The sequence below is a fragment of the Mobula birostris genome, chromosome 2 (genome assembly GCF_030028105.1).
Source record: "Mobula birostris isolate sMobBir1 chromosome 2, sMobBir1.hap1, whole genome shotgun sequence".
In the NCBI taxonomy this organism is placed as follows: domain Eukaryota; kingdom Metazoa; phylum Chordata; class Chondrichthyes; order Myliobatiformes; family Myliobatidae; genus Mobula; species Mobula birostris.
Genome location: NC_092371.1, coordinates 246416425 through 246428476, shown reverse-complemented (window position 1 = coordinate 246428476; position 12052 = coordinate 246416425). Strand labels below are relative to the sequence as shown.

The 12052-nt window shown below is 44.4% G+C and overlaps 1 protein-coding gene across 2 annotated transcripts in view; it reads right to left on the bottom strand.

Moving 5' to 3' along the window:
• Positions 1-12052, bottom strand: part of klhl32 (kelch-like family member 32) — a 283337-nt gene that overhangs the window by 19767 nt on the left and 251518 nt on the right. The gene's annotated exons all lie outside the window — the stretch shown is intronic.

Here is a 12052-nt window from a genome sequence, read left to right as displayed (position 1 = left end):
TGGCTCAATGGAAGAAGCCAAAGAGTGGTAGTAGAGAATTGCTTCTCCGAGTGGAGGCCTGTGACTAGTGGTGTTCCACAGGAATCAGTGCTGGGTCCATTGTTATTTGTCATCTATATCAATGATCTGGATGATAATGTAGTAAATTCGATCAGCAAATTTACTGATGATACAAAGATTGGAGGTGTAGTAGACAGCGAGGAAGGACATGAAAGAAAAGGAGGTGGGGTGGCGTTGCTGGTTAGAGAGGAGATTAACGCAATAGAAAGGAAGGACATAAGCCGGGAGGATGTGGAATCGATACGGGTAGAGCTGCATAACACTAAGGGGCAGAAAACGCTGGTGGGAGTTGTGTACAGGCCACCTAACAGTAGTAGTGAGGTTGGGGATGGTATTAAACAGGAAATTAGAAATGTGTGCAATAAAGGAACAGCAGTTATAATGGGTGACTTCAATCTACATGTAGATTGGGTGAACCAAATTGGTAAGGGTGCTGAGGAAGAGGATTTCTTGGAATGTATGTGGGATGGTTTTTTGAACTAACATGTCGAGGAACCAACTTGAGAGCAGGCTATTCTAGACTGGGTATTCAGCAATGAGGAAGGGTTAATTAGCAATCTTGTCGTGAGAGGCCCCTTGGGTAAGAGTGACCATAATATGGTGGAATTCATTAAGATGGAGAGTGACATAGTTAATTCAGAATCAAAGGTTCTGAACTTAAAGAGGGGTAACTTTGAAGGTATGAGACATGAATTAGCTAAGATAGACTGGCAAATGTCACTTAAAGGGTTGACTGGCAAATGTCACTTAAAGGGTTGACTATGCAATGGCAAGCATCTAAAGATCGCATGGATGAACTACAACAATTGTTCGTCCCAGTTTGGCAAAAGAATAAATCAAGGAAGGTAGTGCACCCATGGCTGACAAGGGAAATTAAGGATAGTATCAATTCCAAAGAAGAAGCATACAAATTAGCCAGAAAAAGTGGCTCACCTGAGGACTGGGAGAAATTCAGAGTTCAGCAGAGGAGGACAAAGGGCTTAATTAGGAAGGGGGAAAAAGATTATGAGAGAAAACTGGCAGGGAACATAAATACTGACTGTAAAAGCTTTTATAGATATATGAAAAGAAAAAGATTGGTTAAGACAAATGTAGGTCCCCTACAGACAGAAACAGGTGAATTGATTATGGGGAGCAAGGACATGATAGACCAATTGAATAACTACTTTGGTTCTGTCTTCACTAAGGAGGACACAAATAATCTTCCAGAAATAGTAGGGGACAGAGGGTCCACTGAGATGGAGGAACTGAGGGAAATACATGTTAGAAGGGAAGTGATGTTAGGTAAATTGAAGGGATTAAAGGCAGATAAATCCCCAGGGCCAGATGGTCTGCATCCCAGAGTGCTTAAGGAAGTAGCCCAAGAAATAGTGGATGCATTAGTGATAATTTTTCAAAACTCTTTAGATTCTGGACTAGTTCCTGAGGATTGGAGGGTGGCTAATGTAACCCCACTTTTTAAAAAAGGAGAGAGAGAGAAACCAGGGAATTATAGACCAGTTAGTCTAACATCGGTGGTGGGGAAACTGCTAGAGTCAGTTACCAAAGATGTGATAACAGCACATTTGGAAAGCGGTGAAATCATCGGACAAAGTCAGCGTGGATCTGTGAAAGGAAAATCATGTCTAACGAATCTCTTAGAATTTTTTGAGGATGTAACTAGTAGAGTGGATAGGGGAGAACCAGTGGAAGTGGTATATTTGGATTTTCAAAAGGCTTTTGACAAGGTCCCACACAGGAGATTAGCGTGCAAACTTAAAGCACACGGTATTGGGGGTAAGGTATTGATGTGGATAGAGAATTGGTTAGCAGACAGGAAGCAAAGAGTGGGAATTAGCAGGATCTTTTCAGAATGGCAGGCAGTGACTAGTGGGGTACCGCAAGGCTCAGTGCTGGGACCCCAGTTGTTTACAATATATATTAATGACTTGGATGAGGGAATTAAATGCAGCATCTCCAAGTTTGCGGATGACACGAAGCTGGGCAGCAGTGTTAGCTGTGAGGAGGATGCTAAGAGGATGCAGGGTGACTTGGATAGTTTAGGTGAATGGGCAAATTCATGGCAGATGCAATTTAATGTGGATAAATGTGAAGTTATCCACTTTGGTGGCAAAAACAGGAAAACAGATTATCTGAATGGTGGCCGATTAGGAAAAGGGGAGGTGCAACGAGACCTGGGTGTCATTATACACCAGTCATTGAAAGTGGGCATGCAGGTACAGCAGGCGGTGAAAAAGGCAAATGGTATGCTGGCATCTATAGCGAAAGGATTCTAGTACAGGAGCAGGGGGGTACTACTGCAGTTATACAAGGCCTTGGTGAGACCACACCTGGAGTATTGTGTGCAGTTTTGGTCCCCTAATCTGAGGAAAGACATCTTTGCCATAGAGGGAGTACAAAGATTCATATGATGAAAGACTGGATGAACTAGGCTTATACTAGTTGGAATTTAGAAGATTGAGGGGGGATCTGATTGAAACGTATAAAATCCTAAAGGGATTGGACAGGCTAGATGCAGGAAGATTGTTCCCGATGTTGGGGAAGTCCAGAACGAGGGGTCACAGTTTGAGGATAAAGGGGAAGCCTTTTAGGACCGAGATTAGGAAAAACTTCTTCACACAGAGAGTGGTGAATCTGTGGAATTCTCTGCCACAGGAAACAGTTGAGGCCAGTTCATTGGCTATACTTAAGAGGGAGTTAGATATGGCCCTTGTGGCTACGGGGGTCAGGGGGTATGGAGGGAAGGCTGGTACAGGGTTCTGAGTTGGATGATCAGCCATGATCATACTGAATGGCGGTGCACGCTCAAAGGGCCAAATAGCCTACTCCCGCACCTATTTTCTATGTTTCTATGTTTCTTGGATTTGAGGTGGCATTCTGCTGTTTTGTAGAACAGTGTGACATGAGCTGGACAGAGATCAGTGAGGAGAGACTATGGTTTAAAATATAAAACACAGAACAGTACAAACCTTTTGACCCACAATGTTATGCTGACCTTTTAACCTAATGAAACAGTCAGTTACTACTTCATTAAGTACACCTGTGCACCAACTCATTAATGCAAATAACTAATCAGCCAATCATGTGGCAGCAGTTAAATACATAAAAGCATGCAGTCATAGTCAAAAGGTTCAGTTGCTGTTCAGAATGGAGAAGAATTGTGATCTAACTGACTTTGACCATGTTGGTCTCAGATAGGGTGGTTTGAGTATCTCAGAAGCAACTTGATCTCCTGTGATTTTCATGCACAACTGTCTGTAGAGTTTACAGGAAATGGTGTGAAAAGCAAAACAAAATCCATTGAGCAGCAGTTCTGTAGCCAAAATGCTTTGTTAATGAGAGAGATCAGAGGAGAATGGCCAGTCTGGTTCAAGTCTAAAGGTGGATAAATCTCCTGGACCAGATGGAATGCACCCTCGTGTTCTGAAGGAAGTAGCTGTGGAGATGGCGGAGGCATTAGCGATGATCTTTCAATAGTTGATAGATTCTGGCATGGTTCCGGAGGACTGGAAGATTGCAAATGTCACTCCGCTATTTAAGAAGGGGGCAAGGAAGCAAAAAGGAAATTATAGACCTGTTAGCTTGACATCAGTGGTTGGGAAGTTGTTGGAGTCGATGGTCAAGGATGAGGTTACAGAGTACCTGGAGGCATATGACAAGATAGGCAGAACTCAGCATGGATTCCTTAAAGGAAAATCCTGCTGACAAACCTATTACAATTTTTTGAGGAAATTACCAGTAGGCTAGACAAGGGAGATGCAGTGGATGTTGTATATTTGGATTTTCAGAAAGCCTTTGACAAGGTGCCACACATGAGGCCACTTAACAAGATAAGAGCCCATGGAATTACGGGAAAGTTACATACGTGGATAGAGCATTGGCTGATTGGCAGGAAACAGACAGTGGGAATAAAGGGATCCTATTCTGGTTGGCTGCCGGTTACCAGTAGTGTTCCACCAGGGGTCTGTGTTGGGGCCGCTTCTTTTTACATTGTACATCAACGATTTGGATTATGGAATAGGTGGCTTTGTGGCTAAGATTGCTGATGATATGAAGATAGGTGGAGGGGCCGGTAGTGCTGAAGAAACAGAGTCTGCAGAGGGACTTGGATAGATTGGAAGAATGGGCAGAGAAGTGGCAAATGAAGTACAATGTTGGAAAGCGTATGGTTATGCACTTTGGCAGAAGAAATAAACAGGCAGACTATTATTTAAATGGGGAAAGAATTCAAAGTTCTGAGATGCAACGGGACTTGGGAGTCCTCGTACAAGATTCCCTTAAAGTTAACCTCCAAGTTGAGTCAGTAGTGAAGAAGGCGAATGCAATGTTGGCATTCATTTCTAGAGGAATAGAGTATAGGAGCAGGGATGTGATGTTGAGGCTCTATAAGGCGCTGGTGAGACCTCACTTGGAGTACTGTGGGCAGTTTTGGTCTCCTTATTTAAGAAAGGATGTGCTGATGTTGGAGAGGGTACAGAGAAGATTCACAAGAAAGATTCCAGGAATGGGAGGGTTACTGTATGAGGAACAGCTGGCAGCTCTTGGGTTGTATTCCCTGGAGTTCAGGAGAGGTGGGGGGGTGGAATCTCACAGAAACATTCCGAATGTTAAAAGGCCTGAACAGATTAGATATGGCGAAGTTATTTCCCAAGGTAGAAGATTCTAGGACAAGAGAGCATGACTTCAGGATTGAAGGATGTCCATTTAGAACCGGGATGTGGAGAAATTACTTTAATCAGAGGGTGGTTAATCTGTAGAGTTTGTTGCCACGAGCAGCTGTGGAGGCCAAGTCACTGGGTGTATTTAAGGCAGAGATAGATAGGTTCTTGATTATCCAGGACATCAAACGGTATGGATTGAAGGCAGAGGAGTGGTGATGACTGAAAGAATTGCATCAGCACAGGATTGAATGGCAGAGCAGACTCGATAGGCTGACTAACCTACTTCTGCTTCCCTATCTTATGATCTTATGGTTATGATCTTTTCAAATGCTTTGCTGAAGTCCATATACTCTACATCTACTGCTCTACCTTCATCAATGTGTTTAGTCACATCCTCAAAAAATTTAATCAGGCTCATGACCTGCCATTGACAAAGCCATGATGACTATTCCTAATCATGTTATCCCTCTCCAAATATTCATAAATCCTGCCTCTCAGGATCTTTTTCAACAACTTACCAACCACTGAATTAAGACTCGCTGGTCTATAATTTCCTGGGCCATCCCTGCTCCTTTTCTTGAATAAGTGAACAACATCCGCAACCCTCCAATCCTCTGGAACGTCTCCCATCCTCATTGATGATGCAAAGATCATCGCCAGAGGCTCAGCAATCTCCTCCCCTGCTGCCCACAGTAGCTCGGGGTACATCCCATCCGGTCCCGGTGACTTATCCAACTTGATGCTTTCCAAAAGTTCCAGCACATCCTCTTTCTTAATATCTACATGCTTAAGCTTTTCAGTCTGCTGCAAGTCATCACAACAATCACCAAGATCCTTTTCCATAGTGAATACTTAAGTAAAGTATTCATTAAGTACCTCTTCTATCTCCTTCGGTTCCATACACACTTTTCCACTGTCACACTTGATTGGTCCTATTCTCTCACGTCTTATCCTCTTGCTCTTCACATACTTGTAGAATGCCTTGTGGTTTTCCTTAATCCTGCTCTCCAAGGCCTTCTCATGGCTCCTTCTGGCTCTCCGAACTTCATTCTTAAGCTCCTTCCTGCTAGCCTTATAATTTTCTAGATCTCTATCATTACCTAGTTTTTTGAACCTTTCGTAAGCTTTTCTTTCCTTCTTGACTAGATTTTCAACAGCCTTTGTACACCACGGTCCCTGTACCCTACCATCCTTTCCCAGTCTCATTGGAGCATACCTATGCAGAATGTCATGCAAATATTCCTGAACATTTGCCACATTTCTGCTATACATTTCCCTGAGAACATCTGTTTCCACTTTATGCTTCCAATTTCCTGCCTGATATCTTCATATTTCCCTTTACTTCAATTAAACTCTTTCCTAACTTGTCTGTTCCTATCCCTCTCCAATGCTATGGTAAAGGAGATAGAATTATGATCACAATCTCCAAAATGCTCTCCCACTGAGAGACCTGCACCTGACCAGGTTCATTTCCCAATACCAGATCAAGTACAGCCTCTCCTCTTGTAGGTTTATCTACATATTGTGTCAAGAAACCTTCCTGAACACACCTAACAAATTCAAGGGATACGCTCAAACCGATGGTCTAAGATATTTTAATGCAAGAAGCATCATGAACAAAGCGGATGAGCTTAAAACATGGATCAGTACTTGGAGCTATGATGTTGTGGCCATTACAGAGACTTGGATGGCACAGGGGCAGGAATGGTTACTTCGAGCGCCAGATTTTAGATGTTTCAGAAAAGACAGGGAGAAAGGCAAAAGAGGTGGGGGCATGACACTGCTGATCAGAGATAATGTCACAGCTGCAGAAATGAAGGAAGTCATGGAGGGATTGTCTACTGAGTCTCTCTGGGTGGAAGTTAGAAACAGGAAGGGGTCAATAACTCTACTGAATGTTTTTTTATAGACCACCCAACAGTAACAGGGACATAGAAGAGCAGATATGGAGGTAGAGAATATAGATTTCAGCAAGGCATTTGATAAGGTAGCCCATTCAAAGCTTATTGAGGAAGTAAGGAGGCATGGGATCCAAGGAGACATTGCTTTGTGGATCCAGAAATGGCTTGCCCACAGAAGGCAAAGAGTGGTTGTAGACGGGTCATATTCTGTATGGAGGTCGGTGACCAGTGATGTGCCTCGGGGATCTGTTCTGGGACCCCTATTCTTTGTGATTTTTAATAAATGACCTGGATGAGAAATTGGAGGGATGGGTTAGTAAATTTGCTGATGACACAAAGGTTGGGGGTGTTGTGGATAGTGTGGAGGGCTGTCAGAGGTTACAGCGGGACATTGATAGGATGCAAAACTGGGCTGAAAAGTGGCAGATGGAGTTCAACCCAGATAAGTGTGAGGTGGTTCATTGATGGCAGAATATAGTATTAATGGTAAGACTCTTTGCAGTGTGGAGGATCAGAGGGATCTTGGGTTGCACAGGTTGACTCTGTGGTTAAGAAGGCATATGGTGCATTGGCCTTCATCAACCATGGGATTGAGTTTAAGAGTCAAGAGGTAATGTTACAGCTATATAGGGCCCTGATCAGACCCCACTTGGAGTACTGTGCTCAGTTCTGGTCACCTCACTAGAGGAAGGATGTGGAAACTATAGAAAGGGTGCAGAGGAGATTTACAAGGATGCTGCCTGGATTGGGAAGCATGCCTTAAGAAAACAGGTTGAGTGAACTTGGCCTTTTCTCCTTGGAGCGATGGAGGATGAGAGGTGACCTGACAGAGGTGTATAAGACAATGAGAGGCATTGATCATGTGGATAGTCAAGAGTCTTTTTCCCAGGGCTGAAATGGCTAGCACGAGAGGGCACAGTTTTAAGGTGCTTGGAGGTAGGTAGGAGGAAATGTCAGTGGTAAGTTTTTGACGCAGACAGTAGTGAATGCATGGAATGGGCTGCCGGGGATGGTGGTGGAGGCGGGTACGATAGGGTCTTTTAAGAGACTCCTGGATAGGTACATGGAGCTTAGAAAAATACAGGGCCATGGGTAACCCTAGGTAATTTCTAAAATAAGTACATGTTTGGCACAGCATTGTGGGCCGAAGGGCCTGTATTGTGCTGTAGTTTTTCTATGTTTCTATGACTCTTATCTCTGATCAGCAGTGCCACACCCCCACCTCTTTTGCCTCCCTCCCTGTCCTTCTTGAAACATCTAAAACCTGGCACTCGAAGTAACCATTCCTGCTCATGAACCATCCAAGTCTCTGTAATGGCCACAACATCATAGCTCCAAGTACTGATCCATACTCTAAGTTCATCCGCTTTGTTCATGATTCTTCTTGTATTAAAATAGACACATCTCAAATCATCGGTCTGAGCGCATCCCTTCTCGATCACCTGCCTATCCTCCCTCTTACAATGTTTTCAAGCTTTCTCTATTTGTGAGCCAACAGCCCCTTCCTCTGTCTTTTCAGTTCGGTCCCCCCCCCCCCCCGGCAATTCTAGTTTAAACTCTCCTCAATAGCCTTAGCAAACCTCCCCGCCAGGATATTGGTCCTCCTGGGATTCGTGCAACCTGTCCTTTTTGTACAGGTCACACCTGCCCTAAAAGAGGTCCCAATGATCCAGAAATCTGACTCCCTGCCTCCTGCTCCAATCCCTCAGCCACGCATTTATCTTCCACCTCACTCTATTCCTATACTCACTGTCACGTGGCATAGGCAGTAATCCCGAGATTACTACCTTTGTGGTCCTGCTTCTCAACTTCCTTCCTAACTCCCTGTTGTCTGTTGTCAGGACCTCCTCTCTTTTCCTACCTATGTCATTGGTACCAATATGTACCATGACCTCTGGCTGTTCACTTTCCCACTTCAGGATATCTTGGACGCGATCAGAAACAGCCCAGATCCTGGGACCTGGGAGGAAAACAACCATCCATGTTTCTTTCCTGTATCCACAGAATCGCCTGTCTGACCCCCTAACTATAGAGTCCCCTATTACTGCTGCAATCCTCTTCCTTTCCCTACCCTTCTGAGCCACAGGGTCAGACTCTCTGCCAGACGCACAGCCACTGTTGCTCCCCCCAGGTAGGTCGTCCCTTCCAACAGTACTCAAACAGGAGTACTTATTGTTAAGGGGGACAGTCACAGGGGTACTCTCTGGACAATAAAATGGACTGGTCAAAGAACACTGAGGCTGTCTACAAGAAAGGTCAGAGCCATCTCTATTTCCTGAGGAGACTGAGGTCCTTTAACATCTGCCAGACGATGCTGAGGATGTTCTACGAGTCTGTGGTGGCCAGTGTTATCATGTTTGCTGTTGTGTGCTGGGGCAGCAGGCTGAGGGTAGCAGAACCAACAGAATCAACAAACTCATTCGTAAGGCCAGTGATGTTGTGGGGATGGAACTGGACTCTCTGACGGTGGTGTCTGAAAAGAGGATGCTGTCTAAGTTGCATGCCATCTTGGACAATGTCTCCCATCCACTACATAATGTACTGGGTGGGCACAGGAGTACATTCAGCCAGAGACTCATTCCACCGAGATGCAACACAGAGCGTCATAGGAAGTCATTCCTGCCTGTGGCCATCAAACTTTACAACTCCTCCCTTGGAGGGTCAGACACCCTGAGCCAATAGGCTGGTCCTGGACTTATTTCATAATTTACTGGCATAATTTACATATTACTATTTAACTATTTATGGTTTTATTACTATTTATTATTTATGGTGCAACTGTAACGAAAACCAATTTCCCCCGGGATCAATAAAGTATGACTATGACTATGTATCTGACTCTTACCCTTCCTTCTCCTGACTGTTACCCACTGATCTGTCTCCCGAGGACCCGGTGTGACTACTTGCCTGTAGCTCCTCTCTATCACCTCCTCACTTTCCCTGAAGGTCATCGAGCTGCAGCTCTAGTTCCCTAAACTGTCCCTCAGGAGCTGCAACTTGACACAGCTGGCGCAGATGTGATAAACCAAGACCAATTCCAATGCCAGCAGCATTTCTGTAAGCCACCAAGATCTAGATTCCAGGGCAAGGCTGCAGCCCAAAAAATACCTAGACCTGCCTGTCTTAAAAGGCTGACTCCTTATTTTTAATGCACTGGTCTCTCATTCCAGTGTCTCTCGCAAGAGAAACATACTTTTCATACCTCATCCGAACAATCCTGATGAAGAGTCTCAGCCCGAAATGTCAGCTATCATCTCTACAGATTCTCCCTGATCTGTTGTGTTCCTCCAACACTGCGTGTATTCCATATACTTTTCACATCCACCATGTCAACGTTACTGAAGATCGTACTTGTTTCAATCAAGTCCCCTCTCACTCAGCTAAACTGAGATCCATTTGCCCGTGTGAGACTACTTAGGCATCACGGGCACTCAGCCAGTACACTTCCTCTCAACTCTGTTCGAGGCATGTTACATAAGGAGACCAGTAGTGCACACTCTACTCCAGATGCAGTCTCATCAATGCTTTTTCTAAATGAAGCGTGACTTCCCCACTTTTGTGTTCGATGGGAAAAGAGGCCCCAGGGTACCAAGTGGTTATTCAAAAGCAAATGACGAGCTGACACTAATCAGCAGAGGAGAAGTGTAGTCAGCACTGGTTAGCAGCCATCTACGTGTTCTTTCACATTTGGAACCTATTATAGCACAGGGCAATGTTCCGGAAACAAAACTCCCTCAAATGTCGAAAAATAAAGTTATTGGAATTCAGAGCCACATCCTTCCGACTGTGACTTTTGTTAGTCGCGGTATCCAAATAATATGGCCGATGAATTTTAAAATGGTGGTGCATGAAACAGACCTGATTACAAAGACATTCACTCTTTCAACACAGCTCTGGCAAATAGAACGTAGAACTATACAGGCCCTTTGGTCCACAAAGTTGTGTCAACCTATTTAGTTCCTCTAAGATCAGTCTAACCTTCCCTCTCACATTACCCTGAACTGAGTACATCTATATGAAACGTTGCTGTAGAAAATCAGCATCCATCATCAAAGATCCTCACCACCCAGCCCATGCTCCTTTCTCACTGCTGCCATCAGGCAGAAGGTACAGGTGCCTCAGGACTCACACCACCAGGTTCAAGAACAGTTACTACCCCTCAACCAACAGGTTCTTGAACAAAATGAGTTAACTACACTCATTTAAGGACATTTTTTACCTTGTTTATTTCATGCTCATTATTTATTGCTATTTGAATTTGAATTGACTTTATTTCTTACATCCTTCTCATACATGAGTAAAAATCTTTACATTACTTCTCTGTCTAAATGTGCCATGTACAATCATAGTAATTTATAATAGTTTATAATAAATAGAACAGTGAATGTAATATAGAACATAGAAACATAGAAAACCTACAGCACAATACAGGCCCTTTAGCCCACAAAGCTGTGCTGAACATGTCCTTACCTTAGAAATTACCTACGGTTACCCATAGCCCTCTATCTTCCTGAGCTCCATGTACCTGTCCAGGAGTCTCTTAAAAAACCTTACTGTATCCACTTCTACCACCATCGCCGGCAGGCCATTCCACGCACTCAGCACTCTCGGCATAAAAAACTTACCCCTGACATCTCCTCTGTACCTACTTCCAAGCACCTTAAACCTGTGCCCTCTTGTGGCAACCATTTCAGCCCTGGGAAAAAGCCTCTGACTATCCACACGATCAATGCCTCTCATCATCTTATACACCTCTATCAGGTCACCTCTCATCCTCCGTCGCTCCAAGGAAAAAAGGCCGAGTTCACTCAATATAGAGTACATTCAAATCAGCGTGAGTTCATCAGTCTGATGGCCTGGTGGAAGAAACTGTCCCGGACCCTGTTGGTCTTGGCTTTTATGCTGCGGTACTGCTTCGCGGATGGTAGTAGCTGGAATAGATTGTGGTTGGGGTGACTTGGGTCCCCAACGATCCTACGGGCCCTTTTCTCACACCTGTCTTTGTAAATGTCCTGAACCATGGGAAGTTCACAACTACAGACACACTGGGCTGTCCGCACCACTCTCTGCAGAATCCTGCGATTAAGGGAGGTACCACTCCCATACCAGACAGTGATGCAGCCAGTTAGGATGCTCTCAATTGTGCCCCTGTAGAAAGTTCTTAAGATCTGGGGGCCCATATCAAACTTCCTCAACCGTCTGAGGTGAAAGAGGCACTGTTGTGCCTTTTTCACCACACGTGAGGTCCTCGGTGATGTTTTATGCCGAGGAACTTGAAGCTGTTTACCCTCTCAACCCCAGATCCATTGATGTCAATAGGGGTTAGCCCATCTCCATTCCTCCTGTAGTCCACAACCAGCTCCTTATTATTTCTATCTGCATTTTCACAGCTTGTTAACAGTTAACAGTACCTGATGTTTACAGTTACTG